This window comes from Cibotium barometz, chromosome 31, assembly GCF_041138505.1.
Source record: "Cibotium barometz isolate CiBa-2024 chromosome 31, ASM4113850v1, whole genome shotgun sequence".
In the NCBI taxonomy this organism is placed as follows: Eukaryota; Viridiplantae; Streptophyta; class Polypodiopsida; order Cyatheales; family Cibotiaceae; genus Cibotium; species Cibotium barometz.
In genome coordinates, this window is record NC_141076.1 from 21,649,744 (window position 1) to 21,676,154 (window position 26,411).

Consider the following 26,411-nt stretch of genomic DNA (forward strand, 5'->3'; position numbering starts at 1 on the left):
TTGATGGGGAAAAAAGCATTGATCCCAATGATCCAAGTGCAAGTTTCTTCCTTGATTTGACCAAGTACCGTTAAAGGTGCAGTCAGATCAGTTTGATCAGTAATGATCTTGACTACGTTAGAGTAAAGAGTTATCCTGGTGGAATCGCCCGTGCTTTCCGGGTAAAGGAAGTTTTTTCGGTTTCGGTTTTGGACAAACCGACAGATTAGTCTCTTGTCCGGATATCCGTGGGCGAGGCCCCGAATGTGGGATCCTGTCCCGCGCGAGAAGTGCTACTTCCGCTGCTAGTACCTCGAAATGGTTGCTCGGTGGGAACAGGGATCTCACAGATAAGGAAGGAGTTTGAAAGTCCCTCGGTGATGGCTTCAAATCTCCCCTTATCCAATCGTGTGTTAGTGCAGTGATAAGGAAGGAGTTTGAGTGATGGCTTCAAATCTCCCCTTGTGCAAGCGATGGCATCTAGCGTACTTTCAAAATTTCAGCCAAGCCCCCCACCCCCCCCAAAAAAAAGGCACCTCTTGAGCAGGAATGACCACAAGTTACAAGAGTTGGAGCTCCCCCTTTGCGCAAGCTTGTTGCCCCCACCCCCCCCCTTTCGCCCTCTAGTGCAGGTTGTGTGCGCGTCGCCTCCTATGTTCCACATCGCTCTCCGCCCCCTACCTGTCCGCCCCGCCACTACGGGCGACTCATGCATGCCCCCCTTCTAAAGAGTTTTCGTCCACACGAAAATAAACTGGGGAAAGTTGTTGGTAAGCATATATAGTTATTCTCACTTGAGACCTTTTCTGACCTATCCTTCCACTTAACAATTTCTCACCAATACACAATACACCTTGTGTTCTGGTCTTTGAACCTAAGAATTATCCTTGGTTCATGTTGAAGTGCGATAACTCTAAGGGCTCAACTACAACGTTAAGATAAACTACGTTGCCTCGGTGATACATTGTTTTCACATGCCACTGACATGAAAAACTAGGTGTACTAGAGAGCTCTCCGACAACTCAAGTTTGTAGACTATGCTACCGACCATTTGTAGACTATGCTACTAAATATTTGGAGACTACGCTACCATGCTATGCTAGCAGTGTGTTGACTCTTCTCCTTGAATAGATGTACGGCCATAGGAGATCTAGACTAAAGTCCATAAAACAACATAAATGGAGCAAATCTAGTCATGAACAACAAAAAATGGATTCCAAATGTGAAAGGTACTCCTCTCCACTAGATTGTTCTATGCACAAGCATATTCTCTAGAACCTCATTGGGTTTTTAGTTTGACTATCATGAATCTACGGATGGTTGATTTCACTCTTAGAGTGATATTTAACCTTTGAAGATTTTCCTTCAAAGATGGCTATCAAACTTTCTATCTCTACCCAACACTGTATCTGTGGGCAGGCCATATAGTTTGTAGAGATGGTTGATAAAGAGCCTTTCAAACTCATATGTTTTCACATCTTATCAGTTGGTGGTCAAATGTTGACCTTTTAACTTTTCCCTTCAAGAAGAGTTTTCATCCATGAAAACAATTCAGAAAGTTGTAAACAAGTGTATGTGTGTAGACCATATGGTCATCTACATCTGTAACTTCCCCTCTAAGTACTACGACAAGGAAATCAAGCCACACAACACATATTTTCCTTAAGTACTACAACCAAGGAAACATGCAACACTTGTGTTTTATCTGGAACACCAAACCATAGTTGCCACTGGCAACTATGAAAGATGTAATTTCTACTAAGGCATAGAATAACATTATGCCTTTAGTATACGCTAGAAGTTCTCAAATCCTCAAGAACCTCGTAATGAATGTGATTCAACATTCAAGGAATTCCTTGCATGTTCTATGACATAAAAGATGTTTTCCTCTTGTGGTTAGAAACCACATGGACTTTAATTCAACAAATTTGTGCAAATGTTACAAGTCTTTAGCAAATTGTTCTATAATGTGGTAAAGTTCAATTGACCTTACACAAAGTTTAAGGAAAGCTACACTTTCCTCTCTCCAAAAGTTCTTGCATTCTTTCAAGAACAATTTGCAACGAAGATCATTTCCACATAGATAGTGTCTATGTGATGTATAGTGTCTACGCACTACTAGAAAATCAAGTGTAACGTGAACCAATAAGAGTACCACTCCCACGAGTGGGTGCATGCCTATCCACATGTCTACTCTTGCAACCACTTTGGTTGCTTGGCAATACATATCTATGTCTCTATGGTCAACCATATCTCTACGGACATGTTTATAGGCTATCTATGGTCATATCCAAAAGTTGATAGCACCATCCAGACACACCTCTACAAGTGTGAAACAATATCGTAAGCTTTTTCAATTATGGGAAACGATTCACTATAAAGCAATAAATGAGAAATGTTTATCGCTTGTATATACATATGCTACAATATGTGGATTAGGTATGCCTCCAACACACACCTTACACTAATAGACAAACAAAATCAATCTCTATACTTTGAGACTACTTTGACATGAATAACACAACATTTAATTTGTGTTCAATACCAATGAAGTTCGGTGTATAACAAATCTTTGTTGCCTCCTCATTACAGTGGCAATGTACTACCTACCTATAGGTGGCAATATACTACCCAACCGATGACAATAAAGAATAACGGGTCCTGTATGCACTTCATAAACATATTACAAAACACAAATTTGTACAAGTGAATCCTCTTATGACTTTTGGTAAAGTAGGACTTTCCACTTATCCCGTCTATCTTAAATACCAAATTCTTTCTCAATTTAGTTAAGTAACTCCATACTCTTTACCAGAAACTCTATTTTCGTGGGGATACACCCTTCCCGAGTTGGAATATCCACAGAGCCATCTTTAATCAAACGCTCGAGCCACTTACTCTGCAAAGTACTCATCTAGATTGACTCAAAACCTGTGGCACTACGACACAAAGTATGATGGCTCGAGCATAGCATGAAAACAATTTTACGCATACTCAACTACACACTGAACACTCTTACCAATTTGGTTTAGCACCAGATTGACCAAGTTAGGACTTTATCTAGAATAACAAACACCTAAGGTTTGTGACTTTTCATAAAATTTGAGCTTGTTTGGAAGTCAACACCTATATCGGTTAAATGAATCTACTATCACTTTCTTCCAATAAATTTATCACCCCCATTTGAGACAAGGTCAAGCGGGCATGAAGGGTCCACCCCAGAGCGCTCCGTCTTAGTACATAACCCCCAAGAGATTCGTCTAATCGCTCTAGATCAGTGCTCACTCTTCTTCTCATATAAAACTAGTCACTCCGAATTAGCACAACTTTCTAATGAGGAAGGTGATGATTGTTGGAAAGTGCGCGCATACATCAATACCATGCCAAAGTATAAAAAACGATCAAGATAACTGCTAGGAATTCCATACTAGCATCAAGATCAAGATTTGCATAATCACTTCAGATTAATACTAAATCTAATGTGCTTTGCATCTAATCCCTCTAGATTAGCTTCAAACCTTGAGTTTACTTTTGAACCACCATGTTCAATCCTAAAGTCGCCATACATGTTAGAATACTCCGCTAAGTAGAATTATTTCTAACAAACACAGTCATGGTTTATAAAAATATGTTGGATCCACTAAGAATAAATAACCATGCGTGTCTCACTTTAACCAGGTAGTAACCCTATCACATACTGGTAATGATCCACTCGTTTCCCAGTGCCTTGCAACTGGTAGGTTCTACAAGGACATAAACTTTACAACACTAAATAGCCCAAGCAAACTAAGAATTTACTTTTTTAATTTATGAAAGTCATTCCATAGCTCCATAATTTTTATGGTAGCAGCCAACCATGCACTAAAAAATGAACACTAGTGTTGGATATAGGCAATATTACACTCCCTGAATGTTGTAGGGAATCCCCACATATCACAACCATCCAGCTATACTAGTATTCCTACTCACCACCAACGGTTCTATAGCATTCTTAAACTAGAAACCACTCTATCTCAGCACTAGTATTTAATCATGGCTATGCTACATAGAAATTCTCCAAACTCTATCATTGGATTTCTTCCCAACAAAAGGCTAGAGTGAGTTTCAAACTCAATCTTGTCCAAACACTTGATCACTCGGCATAAGCATACAACCAATCAAAGGGTTAACCTATGTGTAAAAGCCTTGGTGTCCCATACCACCAAGACTACAATGACCTTTATGAGCACTTGACATCCCATCCAATCAAGTGAGAATGAAGCTCTTGTGACACACAAGTGGAATATTTTCCTCTCCTTGAGAAATAGCTACAAAATCTCAAGCATATGGTTAACTATGCATCCAAACCAAGGGTGTTTGCACCTAGACCAACTATGCAACATCGTATATGGTACATAGGTTTTTCAAAGTCTAACATGGCTACAATTTAAGGAACTATAATAAGATCCACAAACTCCAATACTCAATCTAGAGTATTTGTCAAATCTCAATGGGCCGCTAACAAAACTGGTAATCAAGCCAAGCTCTTAAGATATTAAAGATCAGCCATGTAAGATATTAAAGATCAGCCATGTAAGATTCCTCTCTCCAGCTCTTAAGATATTAAAGATCAACCATGTAAGATTCCTCCCTCCAGCTTTTGAGGTATATAGGTGTAAGAACCTCCCCTTCTGATCTTGTAATTATTCCCCTCTTTGAAATAAAAGAAAGATTCTGTTTTACCCTGTTTTGACCTGGAGAGAGAAAATGTCTAGAGAGAGGTAATCCAAAATTGAGATATTTTTGGATATAAAAATCCTCCTAGTGTCTAAAATGGTTTCCCCTGAAACAAAAATTCAAAAAGAACTTTCCAATGTACATTTGGAATTAATTGAAAATAAGTATAAAGGACCTTAGCCTAAGGCTCTAGATTTTTAAAAATTTTTGAATTATGCTCCAATTAAGGTTCCTATGGACCAATAAGATTAATCCAAATGTAGGGAGGAGATAAATTGAAGAATAAAAGAAAAACCTCCCAAAAATGAGTAAATGCTCACATAAGATGAAGAGTTGACTAAGGACAAGGTTTATTAGTAAAAAACTATGAATATTACTTAAAAAAAAGAGATATTTTGGGTATAATGATTCAATTTTGACACCTTGGTAAGGAGAAGGGGGCTCTTCAAGGAGGCACCTATTTCACATGTGTGGTGGAGTTTTAAACTCAAAAATATTGTGATATTTTTATCTCTCCTCTTTCCTGGATCAAACCAAATCAAAAGGGAACCAAACTAGGTCCAAATCTTGTCCAAATTCAGCCAAACTGAACCTAGAAAATTCTAGAAACTAGTTGGACTTGGCTAGAGGCCTCCCTCACCTATAAATAGATCCTTAGCCCTTTGTAAAAAAATATGAGAACTATACCATGCCAGTATTATACTAAAATAATGATATTTTCTATTATCCTACAAATTGAAGAGATTGAAGCTTCTCTCTCTCTTCAATCTTCCTTGGAGTCTTCATCAACATACCAAACAAATTGATTGGTTGGGGGCCTCTACATTGATTAAAGAATCAAGCAATCTAGGAGGTAAAGTGTGGTTTATGGTCTTTTTTTTTTTAAATCTCCAAATGTTCTCTCTTCTCAACCCCTCTCAAGCTTGAGAATCATTCAATTGAATGGCTTTTTAATACAATTGAAGTTCTTTAATGAATTGTAGTGATAAAACACATAAATTTCCATTTATGCTTAAATTAAATATTTTTTTAAAGCATGTCTCTCTCTCATATTCACCACCTCTAGATGAAGAGCAACTCATGGCCAGATTCATTCGGGGAATGAATGAACCCTTAGACACACTGGTCAAAAATGCCAAGCCACTGTCCATGGCTGAAGCTGTCAGAATGGCGAAGGACTTTGCCAAAGCTTTCATCATAAAAGTCCCGCCAAAGCCAGCTCCCTCATCCTTTAAAATATTTCAGACACCGAGAAGTTCTTTCAACTTTCTGCCTCCAAAGAGACACCAAGGTCCTAACTAGAATGTGGAGACGGGAAGCTTCAGAAATGAAGGAAGACCTTTCCCCCGAAGTACATTCTCAGGAACTCTGGCTCTCTCCAGAATGCAAAGGGAAGAACTTCGAAGCAAGAACAAATGCTTCGGATGTCAGGGATTTGGGCACCAGCTTAAGGATTGCCCATCTCCTTCGGTGGGCCAAGGAAGCCAGGGTCCCAGAGTTTCAGAGACCGACTCCTTCATTTCAGTCCATCCAACCAGGGTCCCCCACGCTAGAATCAGGGTAACCCAAGAAGAGTGCCAGCTCATCCTACAGCCTCCATGCAAAGCAGTTTCCGAACTCCCTCTCAGAATTGGAATAACCAAAGAGAGAGAGTTTCGAACTCCCTCCGTGCTAGGACACCTAAGGAGGATCCTAGAGGGTTCTGACCAAGCGATGCACAAGCTCACGGGCAGTTGCTAGGACACCCATGCATACGTCGAGGAAGATTTTGGATGGACAAAAAGGAAAGATTTTTGAGAGCCAAATTTTGATACTGGATCTCATTGGTTGGCCAGCTGGATACATTTTTGTAATATAATGGACTCGGAATTTTGGAAAATGATGATAAAAAATTTTATGATTTCTATTGAAGGATTGTTTTTAAAGCCAGTTGAATCTGTTATAAATGGCAATTTCATATTGGGTGTGTACGTGGGTGCCTACCTTGATTTTTGCATGAATCGCTGGCTAGGGGGCCTAGGAACTCTTTTCCTCGATACCCGGGCAAAAACCCAACCAAATCTTTATAAAGGAATCCCACCAATTCAGTGGTCAGGTGGTTGGCTAACCCATGGGCTAGATAGGCTGGATTGGAGGATTCCTGAGAAACAACTAGATACGATTAGTTACGTTATTTAGTTTTAAATCCTACCTTGTTCTGTGGGAGGGGATCATCGGCTGTGCCCCGTATATCAGGAAAAAAGCAGTGATTCCATGGACCAAGTGCAAGTCTCTTCTTGATCTGACCATGTGACTTCATGTTTGGTCAGATCAGTTTAGCTAGTTAAGACTTGACTCGTTAGAGTAATTTCCCCGTTAGAAGATTTTTCCCAATTGGTGGAATCGCCCGTGCCTTCCGGGCGAGGGGAGTCTTCCGGACCCGACCGGTCTCGGTAGAGGGGCCGCCCGGGCTAGTCTCTCACCCCGGACATCCGCGGGCGAGGCCTTGAGTGTGTGGACCCCGCCCCACACGGAAGGCCGATGCCACTTCCGCCGCGTGAGGGACCTCACACGACCGAGGTCTTGAGACCAGCCTCGGTTCGATTAAATGGTGAGCTTGTGGTACGATGGATGAGGGACCAAGGAAGTGGCCTATGAGTGAAGCGCTAGGTGACCTGCAAAGGATCCTAGAGAGTGCTAACCATACAGGCTCTGGGTCACCGAAGATACCCACACGTGCATCGGGGAAGATATTGGAACAAGGAGTAAGAGTTGTTCTCTGAAACCAGGCATGGATCTGGTTGATTGATCTTGCTGGTCCTCAACGGATGAGTCCATGGCTCTTTTATATGGATCTGTTGGTTGATCTTGCTGATCTTCAAATGGAGATTCCGTCTTGATTTTTATAAGTGAATATATTGCCGGGTACTATGAGCTAGGAACCATCAGAAAAGGCCCCTAAGGGACAGGTGGTGAGCGTTCTGGTTGCCAATGATGCCATAGGTACACCGATGAAGAAATGATTGGAAATTAGGATTCAACCGGGTATTGATCAGGATTCAACCGGATATTTTGGAGGGTTATGATTAGTGACATTATGGTTTCATTAAATGATTATTTTAAAGATAGCTGAATCTGTGAAAAAGGTAATTTCATATTAGGTGTGTAAGTGGTGTGACTGGCATTAAATTTGCATGAATATCTGGCTAAGGGGCCTGGGAACTCTTTTCCCTGGTAACTGGGACAAAACCTAACCAAATTCCTAATTTGATCTCATCACTACAGTGGTTGGGGCGGTTGGCTAACCCATGGGACTGGGGTTAGGCTGCTGGACTGATGGATCCGTAAAATGAGTCTTGATTCTATTATAGTATGATAGATGAAGTAAATCCCGAATAGTAATTGTTCTATGGAAAAAGAATCAATGGCTGTGCCTCTCGATGGGAAAAAAAGTGTTAAGTTTCTATGATCCAAGTGCAAGTTTCTTCCTTGATCTGACCAAGTGACTCATAGGTTCAATCGGATCAGTTTGGTCAGTAATGACCCTGACTACAATAGAGTACAAATATCTTGGAGGAATCGCCCGTGCTTTCTGGTAGGGGGAAGTTTTTTCTGGGCTTGGTTTTTGAAGAACCAAGGGATTAATCTCTTGTCCGGATATCCGTGGGCGAGGCCCCGAGTGAGGGATCCTGCCTCGCGCAAGAAGTGCTACTTCCGCTCTGCTAGCACCCTCGAATCTGTTGTGCGGAGGGGGCAGGGATCTTTCAAGCCAGACAAGCTAGCTTTAGAAAACAAGACCTTAGGGATACTCTCATTTTTTTTTAAAAAAGGAGTAATGACATGCTCCATAGGTAGGTTATGTAGCTGCGTACTTTCTAGAAGTCATGTTGAACCAAGTTCAAGTCATCAACACCTAGGTTTCTCTACGTTCAGTAAACTCCAAACTCAAAGATCACTACGGATCTCACTCTAAGATCACTACAAATCTTATAACAATTTATCTCTATGGACCATGTACGAGTTCATGGATCTTTGCAGACTAAGCATAATATACTTTGGTTGTTAAGTAGTACAACACTATATGGTTTATGGTCTTTTTTTTTAAATCTCCAAATGTTTCCCTCTTCTCAACCCCTCTCAAGCTTGAGAAGCATTCAATTGAATGTGTTTTTAATACAATTGAAGTTCTTTAATGAATTGTAGTGATAAAACACACAAATTTACATTTATGCTTAAATTAAATATTTTTTTTAAGGCATGTCTCTCTCTCTCTCTCTCTCTCCCCCAAAGAATGGTCATTCCTATGACCTATTCTATATTCAAATGATGCTTCTCATCAAGCAATTCTCTAATCTAAAAGTAATTTCTATGTTTGACAAATTAGAGGCCAAAGAAGTGGCTTTTTAATGCTTTTATGCTATTTAATTCATGGAAAATTTAGGAAACAAGTCCATAAATGGATATTGATCCACCTGATGGTTATTCTATCACATGATATTACTAAACTTTATGTTTTTAAAATTATTGAAATATATTAGTAATAGCAACGGAGCTATGGTAAAATTTTTGAAAAATTAACACATAAATTATTTTTATTCATAATATGAAAAGAGGACTTCCTACCATATTCTAGGATTCATCATCCTAGATTAATTTAATGATTCTCATTATAATCATGGAAAATTTGATTTTTATGTTTATCATAAATAGTTAATTAGAAAAAAGAAGAATTTCTAGTAATTAATTTTTATGTTAAAAGAGTAATCCCCACATGACAATGGAAATCCATGTATTCCAATGAAGTAAGAGAAAAATTGGAATGCTAAAATAATGTATATTTTATTTAGGATTTTAGTTAAATTTATCTTTTTGCATAGATAAATTTAAATGATGAAAGAGGAATTCCCACCATATTGGAATTCAAATATTTAAATGAGGAAAGTGTAATTTTTAGCATATTAAAATTAATGGGTATTTTATTTAAATTCAAACATAAATTTTAGATAAATTTATTTTATCTATGAGAAATATTTAAATGGTAAAAGAGGAATTCCTATGACATTTGGAATTCCATCATTTAGATGAGAAAAGAGAAATTTCTAGTATATTGAAATTAATGGGTATTTTATTTAAATTCAAAGATGAATTTTAGATAAATTTATTTTACCTATGAGAAATATTTAAATGGTAAAAGAGAAATTCCTATGACATTTGGAATTCCATCATTTAGATGGGAAAAGAGAAATTTCTAGCATATTGAATTAATGGGTATTTTATTATGAGAAATATTGATGATAAAAGAGAAATTCCCATGACATTGGAATGCAAATAATTAAATGCAAAAAATAGGAATTCCCATGGTATTTGAGATCCAAGAAATTAAATGGAAAGAAGAGGATTTTTTAGTATAATTAAATTTATGATTATTTATCAAAAGTGAAAATATGGGTGGAATTGATTTCTGTAAATCCCATGAATTCTTTTATTCAAAAGAGGAATATTGAATATAATTCAATTAAGGAATTGAGAAGGAATATAGAAATAGTCGTTCGAGAAAAGGAACCTTTAATTAGGCCAAGCAATTGGTAGAAATTTAGAGAAGTCCCATTATCGGAATCAAACTAGAAAAAGCTACTAAATGGGAATAGCATGTGAAATGGATGTGATAAGCTATAAATAGGATGCGATAAGATGTGAATGGATGTAATAAGATGAAAATAGAATGTGATAAGATGTAAATGGGATACGATAAGATGTGTATGAGATGTGATAGGATGTGAATGGATGTGATAAGATGAAAATAAGATGTGATGTAATGGAAATGGATGTGGATGTGGATGTGTATGTGGAAGAATGGATGTGGATGTGTAAGTGAAAGAATAGATGTGGATGTGTATGTGAATGAATGGATGTGGTTGTGTATGTGAAAGAATGGATGTGGATGTGTATGTGTGAAAGAATGGATGTGGATGTGTATGTGTATGTGAAAGAATGGATGTGGATGTGTATGGATGAGGATGTGTATGTGAAAGAATGGATGTGGACGTGTATGTGAAAAAATGGATATGGATGTGTATGTGGATGAATGGATGTGTATGTGGATGAATGGATGTGGATGTGTATGTGAAAGAATGGATGTGGATGTGTATGTGGAAGAATGGATGTGGACGTGTATGTGGAAGAATGGTGTGGACGTGTATGTGGAAGAATGGATGTGGATATGTATATGGAAGAATGGATGTGGATATGTATGTGAAAGGATGTGATGTCGATGTGAGTGAATTGATGAGATGTAATGTGATGTGAATCGGGATAAGAATGAATGAGATGAGATGTGAAATGAATGTGATGAGATGTGATGTAAATTGAGATAGATGTGAATGAATGATATGTGATGTAAATGAATGAGGTGTGATGAGATGTGAATATGGGTAGATGCGAGTGGATGAGATGTGATGAGGTTAAATGAGGAAAGATGTGATGAGATGAAAAATGATGTGATTGGATGAGAATAGGAATACATATGAATTGGATATGGAATAAGTAATGTGGACTGATGTGGAACAATGTGAAAGTCGAGAGTTCATTATAGAAACTGTATTTATGACCTATTTTTAAATGACTATTTTATGTCAATAATGCTGGGGAAGCATTTTGACCGTCTTGAGAATGAGGTCGTGTGGAGACCTTATTGATAAAGTTGCAACAGCTGACGGAGAGTCAACCGAGGACGTCTCGCGTAGCAAGGTTGGCCGAGATCTTGACCAGCCTCGGTTCGATTTAAATGGTGAGCTTCCGGTACGGTGGATGAGGGACCAAGGAAGTGGCCTATGAGTGAAGCGCTAGGTGACCTGCGAAGGATCCTAGAGGGTGCTGACCATACGGTGCTCGGGCTCTGGGTCACCGAAGATACCCACACGTGCATTGGGGAAGATATTGGAACAAGGAGTAAGAGTTGTTTTCTAAAATCGGGCATGGATCTGGTTGATTGACCTTGCTGGTCCTCAACGGATGAGTCCATGGCTTTTTTATATGGATCTATTGGTTGATTTTACTGATCTTCAACGAAGATTCCATCTTGATTTTTATAAGTGAATATATTGTCAGGTACTATGAGCTAGGAACTATCGAAAAGGCCTCTGGGGGACAGGTGGTGAGTGTTCTGGTTACCAATGATGCCATAGGTACACCGATGAAGGAATGATTGGAAATTAGGATTCAACCGGATATTTTGGAGGATTATGATCAGTGACACTATGGTTTCATTAAATGATTATTTTAAAGATAGTTGAATTTGTGAAAAAGGCAATTTCATATTGGGTGTGAGTGGTGTGACTGGTGTTAAATTTGCATGAATATCCGGCTAGGGGACCTGGGAACTCTTTTCCCTGGTACTCGGGACAAAACCTAACCAAATTCCTAATTGGATCCCATCACTACACTGGTTGGGCGGTTGGCTAACCCATGGGACTGGATGGGGTTATAGGCTGGACTGATGGATCCGTAAAATGAGACTCAATTCTGTTATAGTACGATAGATGAAGTAAATCTTAGATAGTAATTGTTCTATGGAAAAAGAATCAACGGCTGTGCCTCTCGATGGGAGAAAAAGCGTTGGTTTCTATGATCTAAGTGCAAGTTTCTTCCTTGATATTTCCAAGTGCAAGTTTCTTCCTTGATCTGACCAAGTGACTCACAGGTTCGGTCGGATCAGTTTTGTCAGTAATGACCCTGACTACGTTAGAGTACAAATATCCTGGAGGAATCGCCCGTGCTTTCCGGTAGGGGAAGTTTTTCTGTGTTCGGTTTTTGAAGAACCAAGGGATTAGTCTCTTGTCCAGATATCGGTTGGGTGAGGCCCCGAGTGAGGGATCCTGCCCCGCGCAGAAGTGTTACTTTTGTTGCTAGCACCCCCGAATCCGTTGCGCGGAGGGGGCAGGGATCTTTCAGTTTAGTACGTCCTCATTGTTAACCACTCCGGTTAACATTATTTTTCAAGTGTGGCTACGCTTCTTGTAACTTATCTTTTTGTAACCGCGCAAAGCGCTAATTGATAAAGAGATATGGGATGACCAAGCTTATGGCTTGTGTAATGCCGGTCATAGAAAAGTGATCATTAGGACATTTTGGAGGTCATTCGTAGGACCTTGTAAGAAAATGGTTGATTCTTATTTTCTCTCTCTAGAAAAAATCTTGCAATATTAAAATAAAGAGAATGTAAAAGTCATAAAAGTGTAGTCTCTGAGCCAGAGAGGTAAATTTTCTCAGGCGGCCGTCTTAAAGCTCGTTGGAACCTTCTTTGAAATGATACATTCGAAACTACAAGAATAAAGTTAGTTCAGGAGGATATTATTGCAGGGAAGACAGTTTACAGGGAATTAGAACCTTCATCTCCAATTTTAAAAGACAAATACAAGCCTTCTCTCACCATAGCCAGTCATATTCTTTCACTTTGCATCATATAGTATACTTACTCATTCCTAGAACACTCCAATGGAGAACAACCATGTACACACTCATTCTATTGAAGAGTCTAATCATGAAAGCATTCTATTGTTTAGCAACAGCCTTCCTTTGGATACTAATTTTTCAAAACCGTCCCTATGTTTCGACAGGTACAATTGACTCTACTTGCAAAGGCTTATTTAAACATCTCAACAATAATGTGAAAGTCGTCTTAAAAGCTCCCTGTTTTACAGACAAAACCGAAAAGTTTCTTATCAATTAGAGCAAGATCATTGCTCTCAAAAATTTCCTCCTTCTTTTCCTTCATGTCAGTGCTAAGACGTTGCTCCTTCTTCTTCTGCTTCTTCCTCTTCGGCATCTCTTCCTTAGGCTCCGTTTTGAGAAATCGAAATCCCTCTTAACAAAGAGACTCTGGCAAGCTGGTTGCTTAGAAAGGGACACCAGACTAAGAACACCTGCTTTCTCTTGTTCATCTGCCTCCATATCCTGGTCTTCTGAATGAGGTTCCTCATCACTATGATCCTTTACAAAGTAAACGGGGTAACTTGATTCTCCCGGCTCCACAGTTGGAAACCCTTGATCTTCTGTCTGTCCTCTCACAAGCTGTGGCTCATCTATCCTTGCCATAACCTCTGCAGGGTCGTCATCAGTAGTGAAGTCAATAGATCTTTTCTTTGTGCTCATCAATAGCTTTGCAGACTTCATCCGCATGTCGCTCCTACCCGCAACACTAAACTCAGGATCCAGTGCAGTGACTCCCCGCTTAAGCTTTCTCTGTTCTGATAAGTAAGACACTTGCATGAATTAGAAAAGGAGAGAAACCCCTTCTTATATTTGTGCAATTTGGCACGATAAAGCAACTCCATTACCCTTACAAGAGCCATATCGCACCAAACTGCACAAACTTCTCTCTCTCTCTCTCTCTCTCTCTCTCTCTCTCTCTCTCTCTCTCTCTCTCTCTCTCTCTCTCTCTCTCTCTCTCTCTCTCTCTTTGTGGGTGTACTGTATGTGTGTGTCTATGTTGTATATGGTTCTCTATGTGTTTCGGTGTGTGTGTGTGTGTGTGTGTGTGTGTGTGTGTGTATTTGTGGATGTGATATAAGTGTATATGTTTTTTTGCAATTTGGCGTGATAAAGCACCTCCATTACCCTTACAAGAGCCTTATTGTGCCAAACTACACAAACTTCTCTCTCTCTCTCTCTCTCTCTCTCTCTCTCTCTCTCTCTCTCTCTCTCTCTCTCTCTCTCTCTCTCTCGTTGTGGGTGTACTGTATGTGTGTGTCTGTGTTGTATATGGTTCCCTATGTGTGTGTGTGTGTGCGTATTTGTGGATTGATATAAATGTATATGTATGTGTGTGTATGTGTGTGCAATTTGGTGCAATAAAGCACCTCCATTACTACTGTCCTATCGGCAGACAATCCCATCGGACAACATTTTTTGGGTCGAAAACGTGTTTCGGGCGCGTTAGGACCTCCGTTTTTCAAAAAGAGACAATTTCGGAGCACTGCGGGTAAGTCATCGATTCTATGCAAAACTCTCTTTTAAGAACTGCAGGAAGACAGATTGATTGTGTAGACATTGTGTGTGTTGCAAGGAGATCAACAGTTGCCATTGGGTGTATATATGCACATTGAGGTCATTGGTTGTGACATTTGAGTGTAGTATAGTACCCCTGCAGAAAATATAGTAGCTTGTGCAGGACAAACTAGAGTGCTGTTTTTGGTAAATTTGTGTGTCTGGCAAGATGTCAAATGATGGCATAAACCAGATTGTTGCTGAGAAGCTTGATAAGAACAACTTCCATGCTTGGCGGTTCAGGTTGACAAATTTCCTGAACAACTTCCATGCTTGGCAGTTCAGGTTAACAAATTTCCTGTGGGAAAGGGTTACTCTGGGACTACATAGAAGGTGAGCACCACAAAGAGGCATCGGAGATACTGGAGATCAATCTGACTGCTGCAAATGTGAAAGAGTTCAAGGATTGGAACCAAGGAGCCAGAAAAGTTATGTATTGGCTCTCTATCAGTATATAGGACACCATGATTGGGCACATACAGGATGCCAAGTCCCCCAAGGAGGCGTGGGACACCTTGGTAAAACTCTATGAAACGAATAACAAGGCACGAAAGATACAGTTGAAGAATGAACTTCATACTGTGGAGAAAAAGAGCATGTCTATGAATGACTATGCATTGAAGATCAAGGGTATTGTGGAATCCCTTACATCTATTGGCGTTTTAGTAGATGATGATGATGATAAGGTGGAAATCTGTCTACATGGTCTTGGGCCACAATACAAGGCATTCAAGACATCTATTCAGACTCGGGAAAAAATTTCCAATTTCACAGATTTGGTATCTATGTTGATTATAGAAGAGAAGAGCTTAGGTGAAGACCAACAGTCTTCACAAAACAAAAACAATTCAGAGAGCAACAGGGCTTCTACACAAGTTCAAAAAGAGGACGAGGTAGAGGAGGCCGTGGACGCGGCCAAGGAGGTGGCCAAACAGGTAATCAAAATTATGGCCAACAGTAGAAACAACAACAGTCCCTGAATTCACAACAACAATAACACGCAGGTGGAAGAGGCCAATTCAGAGGCAGGGGGAGTCAAAGAGGTCGTGGAAATTGGCAAAGGCAGTATAATGATACACGTGGATGCTTTTATTGTGGTAAGCCCCTGGACATGTGCAGATAGATTGTCATAAGAAGCAAGCTGACATGCAAAATGGAAAATTGCAGCAAAACAACTATGCATCCTCGAGCAAAAACAATGAGGATAATGAAAGGTTGTTTGTTATGCAACATGTTGTTAATGCCATGTCTGAAAATGTTAAAGCAGCACATAAAGATGATGTATGGTATGTTGATTCAGGTGCTTCGAACCACATGACAAGTCATGGGGAGTGGTTCAAGGAGATGAAAAACCTTGAAAGACCAGGTTTTGTGGAAACAAGGGATGACACTGCTAATCCAATTACCCAAGTTGAGAAGATGTGCCATTGTCTATGCGCAGGATGGCAAAGGGAAGTACCTTGTAGATGTACTTCATGTTCCGAACATAACAAAGAATCTGGTTTCAGTTGGTCAGATGATTGAGCAGTGTTTGCAGGTTCGGTTTAATCCTGATGCTTGTTATGTTGAAGACTTTAAAGACAAGTGCAGCTTGGTTGCAAAAGGCAACAGAGTGGGCAGAATGTTTACATTGAATGTAAACATGCCTGAAGTGAGTGTTGCGATGTTTGCAAATGGTTCAGGAATTGTTGCAGACACAGACATTTGGCATAAAAGAATTGGACATGTGGTGCAGAGAATGAAGTCTATGCAGACTAAAGGAATTGTGACGGGGCTGCCAAAGTTTAAAGTTGAAGGTATGCACAGAAAATATGTGAAGCATGCCAATTTGGAAAGAAAACAAAGTGTAAGATTCCTCCCCAGCCTCTCAAGAAGTCCAGTATCTTCCCCTGTAATCAAATCCCTCTTCAGAAATATAAAAGATCTTGTTTCTACCTGTTTTAGCCTAGAGAGAGAAAATATTCTAGAGAGAGATGATTCAGTTTTTAAATATTTTTGGATGGAAAAATATCTCATCTTATTAAAATAAATTTCCTCGAAACAAAAGTTCAAAAAGAATTTCAAAAGGTGCATTAGAAACAAATTATAATATGTTCAAAAGGCCTTATCCTAAGGGTCTAGATTTTTAAAAAATTTTAAATTAAGGTTCCTATGGACCAAAAAGATTAATCCAAATGTAGGGAGGATGATATAAATTGAAAAATAAAAGAAAACCCCCCAAAAATGAGTTAATGTTCACATAAGATGAAGAGTGGACTAAGGACCAAGGAAAATAGTTAAAAATTTGATTTTTGACACCTCAGAGTGGGAATTCCCCCTCATGAAGTAGGCGCCTTTTTCCCATCATTGCTTTTGAATTTTAAATCAATAAAATTAGATATTTCATCTCTCCTCTCTCCTAATTCAGAACTGGATCCAAAAAGTAAGCTAAACTGACCCAAAAATGGTCAAAAATTGACCAAACTGATCTAGAAAATTCTAGAATCAGTTTGCTTGGTTAGAAGCTCACTTTTTCTTATAAATAGAAGCCTCCCCCTTTGTAGAAGCTTAATAGTGTTTTATATGCACTGTTACTCTACTCCTCCCTAGAGCCAAAAACAGTGAATTTATTGATAATTCATTAGTTTTTGACCATTTCCTCTTCAAAAGAATTGGTGGCCACTCTTGTTGCAAACAAGAGTAGATCCCTCAAACCATCAAGCCAAAGGAAAGCTCACAAAAATTCATGTAAGCTAGAAATCCTACTTTTTCTTTATTCCATTTAATGGTTTTTTAATTTTTATTTTCTTTAAAATGAAAAATGATGTTATGCCTTGTTGGAAAGGCTTTCCCCCTCTCTTCATTCTTGAATTCAGCCTTTCTTTATCCTAGATTTTAATCAAATTGTCAAAATTAAACTTTTCATATTGTTTCTCTTTAAAAATTGAAATTTGATTAGTTTAGAATGCTTTAAACCATTTGGGATAATTTCTAAGTAACTTGAGAATGAAAAAAATTAAAAAATGGTCAGCCATACAAAGGAGGTTATGGTAAAATTTTCTTAAATTTTGTGAAATAAGTTTTATCTTTTATTATTCAAAAAGAGTAATCCCCACTGTTTGTGTATTCTAAAAGTGTTATTTTCATTCTATAAATAGAAAAATACATATTAGAAATATTTTTATTATAAAAGTGTTATTTCCATTAGAATTAATTTCTATGCATAGAAAGATGCATATTGGAGAATTTTTTTAATTCTAAAAGTGTTACTTTCATCAAAATTAATTTTTATGCATAAATAGATGCATAAAAGAATTTTTTTAATTATAAAAGTGTTACTTTCATCAAAATGGATTTTTATGCATAAATAGACGCATAAAAGATTTTTCTTTTAATTATAAAAGTGTTACTTTCATCAAAATTATTTTTTTATGCATAAATAGATGCAGAAAAGATTTTTTTTAATTATAAAAGTGTTACTTTCATCAAAATTGATTTTTATGCATAAATAAATGCGCAAAAGAAGTTTTTTATTATAAAAGTGTTACTTTCATCAAAATTGATTTTTATGCATAAATAGATGCATAAAGAATTCTTTTTAATTATAAAAGTGTTACTTTTATCAAAATTGATTTTTATGCATAAGAGAATTTTTTTACATTATAATAGTGTTACTTTTATCAAAATTATTTTTTATGCATAAATAGATGCATAAAAGAATTATTTTTTATTATAAAAGTGTTATTTTCATCAAAATAGATTTTTATGCATAATTAGATGCATAAAAGAATTTTTTTAATTTTAAAAGTGTTACTTTCATCAAAATTTATTTTTATGCATAAATAGATGCATAAAAGATTTTTATTATTATAAAAAAGTTACTTTCATCAAAATTGATTTTTATGCATAAAAGATTTTTTTAATATAAAAGTGTTACTTTCATCAAAATGGAATTTTAAGCATAAATAGATACATAAAAGAATTGTTTTTTTATTATAAAAGTATTACTTTCATCAAAATTGGTTTTTATGCATAAATAGATGCATTAATGATTTTTTTATTATAAAAGTGTTACTTTCACCAAAATTGATTTTTATGCATAAATAGATGCATAAAAGAATTTTTTTTAATTATAAAAGTGTTACTTTCATCAAAATTGAGTTTTATGCATAAATAGATGCATACAAGGATTTTTTTTTATATAAAAGTGTTATTTCCATAGAAGTTGGATTTTATGCATAAATAGATGCATATAGAATTTTTATATCAAAATAAGAGTTCTCTTTAATGAATATTGGTAAATGAATAAGTAAATACTCTGTGAGAGAAAATTCTACCGTTTCATATTCTCTAGGATGGTAATGAGAAAACTCAAAAAAACCATTGAAGTCGAAATTTTAGATAAATGATTAATTTATTCCTCATAAGAATTCGTGATTAGTTTTGAATTCAGTTAAGCAAATACTCAATGAATGAAATTCAGTAAAGTAGTAATTGAAATATTACCCTTCGAGAAAGATAGTTCAGGGAGAACCTTTCCAGACTCAAACCCTGTGAGGTCCCTATCCCCACCGCACAACAAATTTAGGGGTGCTAGCAGCAGAAGTAGCACTTCTTGTGTGGGGCAGAGTCCCACACTCAGGGCTTCGCCCACGGATATCTGGACAAGAGTCTAATCCATCGGTTCTTCCAAAATCAAACCCGGAAAAACTTCCCTTGCTCGGAAAGCACGGGCGATTCCTTTAGGATAACTTTTCTCTAATGTAGTCAAAAGCCTTAACTAACTGAACTGATCTAACCAAACCCGTAAGTCCAGCAGATCATCAGAGCTTAAAGTGGATCTTCACTCAGAAGGATCTCAACATGCGCCAAAGAAGGTGGATGCAGACCCTGTAGGAATTTGACAAGTACGGCAAAGAAAATGTGGTAGCAGATGCCCTCAGCAGAAAAGCCTCCTTGCTTGCAATTACTATAGTGTGAAATCCTTTGTTATTGAAGCAAGAGAGATCATGCAGGATAGATTCTTTGACCCTATTGCTACCCTACTTATGCAGGAAAGCAAAACTCCACATGAGTTGAACCGAGTTCAAGGGTATAGCCTGGATGATGGAATTATGTATTATAATCACAGGCCATGCATTCCCAATGATGAGGGAACTAAGGGTCAAATTCTGAATGAAGCCCATGACAGCCTTACTGTAGGACATCCAGGTCTCATCAAAACCTACATGTCTGTGATGAGAAGAAAAGCTTCTTTTGGCCTGGACTAAAAAAGGATGTACTTAATCATGTACGTCAATGTCTGACATGTCAGAAAGTCAAGGTCGAGAGAATAAAAATGCCTGGGAAGTTACATCCATTAGACATCCCCCAGATGAAGCGGGAATGCATCAATATGGATTTTATTATTACTGGATTACCTTCAGTGCAATCAGGTTACAACTCCATCTTCGTGGTAGTTGATAGACTAACCAAAGTTGCCCATCTGATTCCAGTAAAAGAAACCTACACTGCAGTGGATGTGGCCAGAGTGTCGAGTTCACCTACAATGCCTCTTATCACCGAAGTATTGGGATGAGCCCTTTCAAAGCTCCGTGTGGACAAGATTGCTTAACTCCATTAACTTGGTCCGACCCATTGATTAGGGTCGAGATGTCCAGACAGATGCTTGATGACATGGAGCAGCAGATGCAGTCAATGCGCAAAGATATAAAAGCTGCCCAGAGGAGATAGACAGAAACACTATGCAGATAAGAAGAGGACAGATAGAAAATTCGAAGAAGTAGATATGGTCTTCATTCGAGTACGCCCCAAAAGAATTTCTCTATCTCTTGGGAAGTACAAGAAGTTATCCCCCAGATATTGTGGGCCATATCTAATTACAAAGAAAGTAGGTGACTTAGCCTACGAGCTTCTTCTGCCTCCTCATCTCAAAGTACATAATGTATTTCATGTCAGCCTACTTAAAAAGTATGTACCAAGCCCGAATCATATGCTTGATAAAATCTTAACTTTTTCAACCCAAGGGCAGATGGAACTCCAACCTGAAGAAATCCTTTGATGTTCGAGAGAAGGTTCTCAAGAATAGAATTCTAAGAGAGTTATTGGTTAAATGGAAATTCTATCCTTTTGAAGATGCCACCTGGGAGGAGAAAGAAGCCAAACTGTTTACAGAATTATCCCCAGTTTGTAAGATGAGGACATCTCGCGTTTTTCAAGTGTGAGAGAATGTAAGATTCCTTCCCAGCCTCTCAAGAAGTCCAGTATGTTCTCCTAAAATCAAATCCCTCTTCAGAAATATAAAAGATCTTGTTTCTACCTGTTTTAGCCTAGAGAGAGAAAATATTCTAGAGAGAGGTGATTCAGTTTTTAAATATTTTTGGATGAAAAAATATCTCATCTTATTAAAATAAATTCCCCCAAAACAGAAGTTCAAAAAGAATTTCAGAAGGTGCATTAGAAACAAATTATAATCTATTCAAAAGGCCTTATCCTAAGGGTCGAGATTTTTTGGAAAATTTTAAATTAAGGTTCCTATGGACCAATAAGATTAATCCAAATGTAGGGAGAGGAGATAAATTGAAAAATAAAAGAAACCCCCCCCCCCCCCAAAAAAATGAGTTAATGTTCACATAAGATGAAGAGTGGACTAAGGACCAAGGAAAATAGTTAAAAAACTGATTTTTGACACCTCAGAGTGGGGATTCCCCCTCATGAAGTAGGAGCCTTTTTCCCATCATTGCTTTTGAATTTTAAGTCAATAAAATTAGATATTTCATCTCTCCTCTCTCCTAATTCAAAATTGGATCCAAAAAGTAAGCTAAACTGACCCAAAAATGGTCAAAAATTGACCAAACTGATCTGGAAAATTCTAGAATCAGTTTGCTTGGTTAGAAGCTCACTTTTTCTTATAAATAAAAGCCTCCCCCTTTGTAGAAGCTTAATAGTGTTTTATGCACTGTTACTCTACTCCTCCTCAGAGCCAAAAACAGTGAATTTATTGATAATTCATTAGTTTTTGACCATTTCCTCTTCAAAAAGAATTGGTGGCCACTCTTGTTGCAAACAAGAGTAGATCCCTCAAACCATCAAGCCAAAGGAAAGCTCACAAAAATTCATGTAAGCTAGAAATCCTACTTTTTCTTTATTCCATTTAATGGTTTTCTAATTTTCATTTTCTTTAAAATGAAAAATGATGTTATGCCTTGTTGAAAAGGCTTTCCCCCTCTCTTCATTCTTGAATTCAGCCTTTCTTTATCCTAGATATGTAATCAAATTGTCGGAATTAAACTTTTCATATTATTTCTCTTTAAAAAGTGGAATTTGATTAGTTTAGAATGCTTTAAACCATTTGGGATAATTTCTAAGTAATTTGAGAATGAAAAAAATTGAAAAATGGTCAGCCATACAAAGGAGGTTATGGCAAAATTTTCTTAAATTTTGTGAAATAAGTTTTATCTTTTATTATTCAAAAAGAGTAATCCCCACCGTTTGTGTATTCTAAAAGTGTTATTTTCATTCTATGCATAGAAAAATGCATATTAGAAATATTTTTATTATAAAAGTGTTATTTCCATTAGAATAAATTAATTTCTATGCATAGAAAGATGCATATTGGAGAATTTTTTAATTCTAAAAGTGTTACTTTCATCAAAATTGATTTTTATGCATAAATAGATACATAAAAGAATTTTTTTATTATAAAAGTGTTACTTTCATCAAAATGGATTTTTATGCATAAATAGACGCATAAAAGATTTTTTTTTAATTACAAAAGTGTTACTTTCATCAAAATCAATTTTTATGCATAAAAGATTTTTTTAATAAAAGTGTTACTCTCATCAAAATTGATTTTTATGCCTAAATAGATGCATAAAAGAAGTTTTTTATTATAAAAGTGTTACTTTCATCAAAATTGATTTTTATGCATAAATAGATGCATAAAAGAATTTTTTTAATTATAAAAGTGTTACTTTCATCAAAATTGATTTTTATGCATAAATAGATGCATAAAAGAAGTTTTTTTATTATAAAAGTGTTACTTTCATCAAAATGGATTTTTATGCATAAATAGATTCATAAAAGAATTTTTTTAATTATAAAAGTGTTACTTTCATCAAAATTGGTTTTTTTCATAAATAGATGCATAAAATAAATTTTTTATTATAAAAGTGTTTCTTTCATCAAAATTAATTTTTACGCATAAATAGATGCATAAAAGAATTTTTTTTATTATAAAAGTGTTACTTTCATCAAAATTGATTTTTATGCATAAATAGATGCATAAAAGAATTTGTTTTTATTATAAAAGTGTTACTTTCATCAAAATTGATTTTTATGCATAAAAGATTTTTTTAATTATAAAAGTGTTACTTTCATCAAAATTGATTTTTATGCATAAATAGATGCATAAAAGATTTTTTAATTATAAAAGTGTTACTTTCATCAAAATTGATTTTTATGCATAAATAGATGCATAAAAGGATTTTCTTTTATATAAAAGTGTTATTTCCATAGAAGTTAGATTTTATGCATAAATAGATGCATACAAGATTTTTATATCAAAATAAGAGTTCTCTTTAATCGTATGTTTAAAATTCCTCATAGGAATTCGTGATTAGTTTTGAATTCAGTTAAGCAAATACTCAATGAATGAAATTCAGTAAAGTAGTAATTGAAATATTACCCTTCGAGAAAGATAGTTTAGGGATAACCTTTCCAGACTCAAACCCTGAATCAGACTATGTCCAAGACATAACTCCTTCGTCACTCAGTTTTAAGAAAAGACGATGTGACCAGTTCAGGAAAATTCACTCAAATCACCCACCGAATCTAAAATCAAGTTAAGACCCTTTGATTTGGATCTAAGGATCAAGGTTACAGAATTCATGAAATTCTGTTGGAATTCAGACCTGCGATCTAGAAGTATTGGGATACGAATTTAAGATATACTCATTATATTCAAAAGAAAATAAAAAATGAAAACTTACATAGAAACCTTGTTTTCTTAAAGGACTGTCTTACGCCAGAATGATGCTGGAGGGAGCATTTGGTATATGTGTTTTTCTAAGGAAAGTTTGGTTGCAACAGCTGGCGGGGAGTGTTCAAAGGACGGCTCACGCGGTGGCAAAAACCTGCCCAGGTCTTGACCAGCCTTGGTATGGTGAAAAATGGTGTGCTTCCGGTACGATAGGCAAGGGCCGACGAAGCGATCCCTGAGTGAAGTGCTAGGACACCTAAGGAGGATCCTGGAGGGTTATGACCAGGCGATGAACGGGCTCGCGGTGCTTAGGACACCCATGCATATGTCGTGGAAGATATATATTATATGATGGACCAATGTTTATTGTAATCTGTTTTATTGGATCTCATTGCAGACCAGCTGGTCGAAGAGTCCAGAGTGATACTGTTTTTTTTGTGAGAAACAAGGATTGAATGGAAATTTTGAGTTATGACATCTGTAACCATTGTTTGTCAATGGATTGTTTTATAAGTTAAAGTTTAAAGAGGAGTGTGTGCGTATCTGTATTCTAAAGCAAAAGTTAAGAAAGGCATTCAATTATGGGTGGGTGAGTACTTGTCTGGTTCTACCAATTCCAGTGGTTGGGCGGTGGCTAACCCATGGGCCGGATGGGGTTAGGCTAGAATCAGTAGAGTTTTAATAATAAAATTGATTAATAGGAATACATTTAGAACTCGAGTAATTAAATAAAAGCCTGAAGACTTCTCTAATGAATAGATCAACGGCTGTGCCTGATTAGGAAAAAAGCATTGATCCCTTCAAGTTAAGTCTATAATAGTTTCCCTTCTATCCGATTTATTCAGATGAAGGTTAGTTCAGTATCTTGACTTCGTTAGAAAAATTCATTAAGAAAAATAAAAAATGGTGGAATCGTCCGGGCATGGGAAATTTTCCCGGTTTTGGTTTTCAGAATGACCACCAGCTTAGTCTCGTGCCCAGACATTCGAGGGCGAGGCCCCGAGTGGGAAACCCTACCCCGCGCATGAGGGAGGTGCTTCCGCCTGCCAGCTCTACCGGGAATCCGCCGGTGTGCGGAGGGGGCAGTGGGATCTCACACAAAGCATGTATTTTCACGTGATAGAAATGTAGGCAGAAATGCACTAGATGTTGTGAATTTAGATGTATGGGGTCCTATGAAGACCATGTCTATGGGAGGCTGCAGGTATTATGTGACATTTATTGATGACCACACAAGGAAAGTGTGGGTATACTTCATGAAGGAGAAGGGTGAGGTGTTCACTCATTTTCAGAATTTCAGAGTTATGGTTGAAAAGCAAAGAGAGAAATATTTAAAGTGCCTAAGGTCAGATGGAGGGGGAGAGTACTTCTCTAATTTTTAAAGAAGAATGGTATTCGGAGACAGTTTACATGCAGATACACTCCGCAGCAAAATGGAGTTGTTGAGCAAAAAAACAAGCACTGCTGAGATTGCGCGAGCATTGATGGGAGAGAAGAATATGTTGCATAGCTATTGGACTGAGGCTATTTCTATAGCAGTTTACATCATGAACAGGACTCCAACCGTACCCATACATGATGTAACTCCAGAAGAGAGATTTACTGGCAGAAAACTTGATTTGTCTCATCTGAAAGTCTTTGGATGCATTGCATATGTGCATGTGCCAGATGAGCTGAGAACTAAGCTGGATCCAAAAGCTGAAAAATGTGTGTTTCTTGGATATTCCCTTGAGCAAAAGGGATACAAGTGTTATAACCCTGCTACACGTGAGTTGAGGGTAAGCAGGGATGTTGTTTTTGATGAGATGAGCAACTGGTATGCTGTTGAAAAAGAAGCTGTTGGGGCTTATGTGAGTGGAAATGTGGTTGCACAGAATGCAAGTCAGCACAATCACAGTCTTTGAGTGGACCAGGAGAGTCCTCATCTAGTGGTTCAGTTGATAGACCATGGAGTGGCAGGCGTCGTCATAATACCAGTCCTGCAAATGTGATTAGTACATCACATAAAGGCAAAGAGAAAGTGGTTGAGCCCCTTAGTATGCCTGGCATTTTTGCAGGGCATTCTCATGTTGATAGAGAGTCTAGTGGCTCAGAGATGAGCCTTGATGAGGATCTTGGGATACCAGCTATGAGAACACCTGGTGTAAAGAAGGCTATGGAAGCCATGAATGCAAAGCTGCAAAGATCTGGAAGAGTGAAGAATCCTGTGCAAAGGTTTACATATGATGGTTATGTAGCACATCACTATGCATACATGGCAAAAGTTGTGCAGGTTGTAGAGCCCACATGCATTGATGAGGCTGTTGAAAATGTGTGTTGGGAGAAAGCTATGGATGAGGAGATGGATGCACTATATGGAAATGAGACTTGGGATTTAGTGCAATTGCCTGAAGGCAAGAAAGCCATTGGATGCAAGTGGGTGTACAAAATAAAACATAACAGTGATGGAAGTATAAGCAGGTACAAGGCTAGATTGGTAGCCAAAGGATATGTGCAGACATATGGCATTGATTATGTGAGGAAACTTTCAGCCCAATTGCCAAGATGGCAACAGTGAAAGTTGTGATAGCAGTGGCTACGTCAAAGCAATGGTCTTTACATCAGATGGATGTAAAGAATGCATTCTTGCATGGGGATTTGCAGGAAGATGTGTATATGTTGCAGCCACCTGGTTATGAGGATGTGAGTCACCCCAAGCATGTTTTCAAGTTGAAGAAAGCCTTGTATGGCTTAA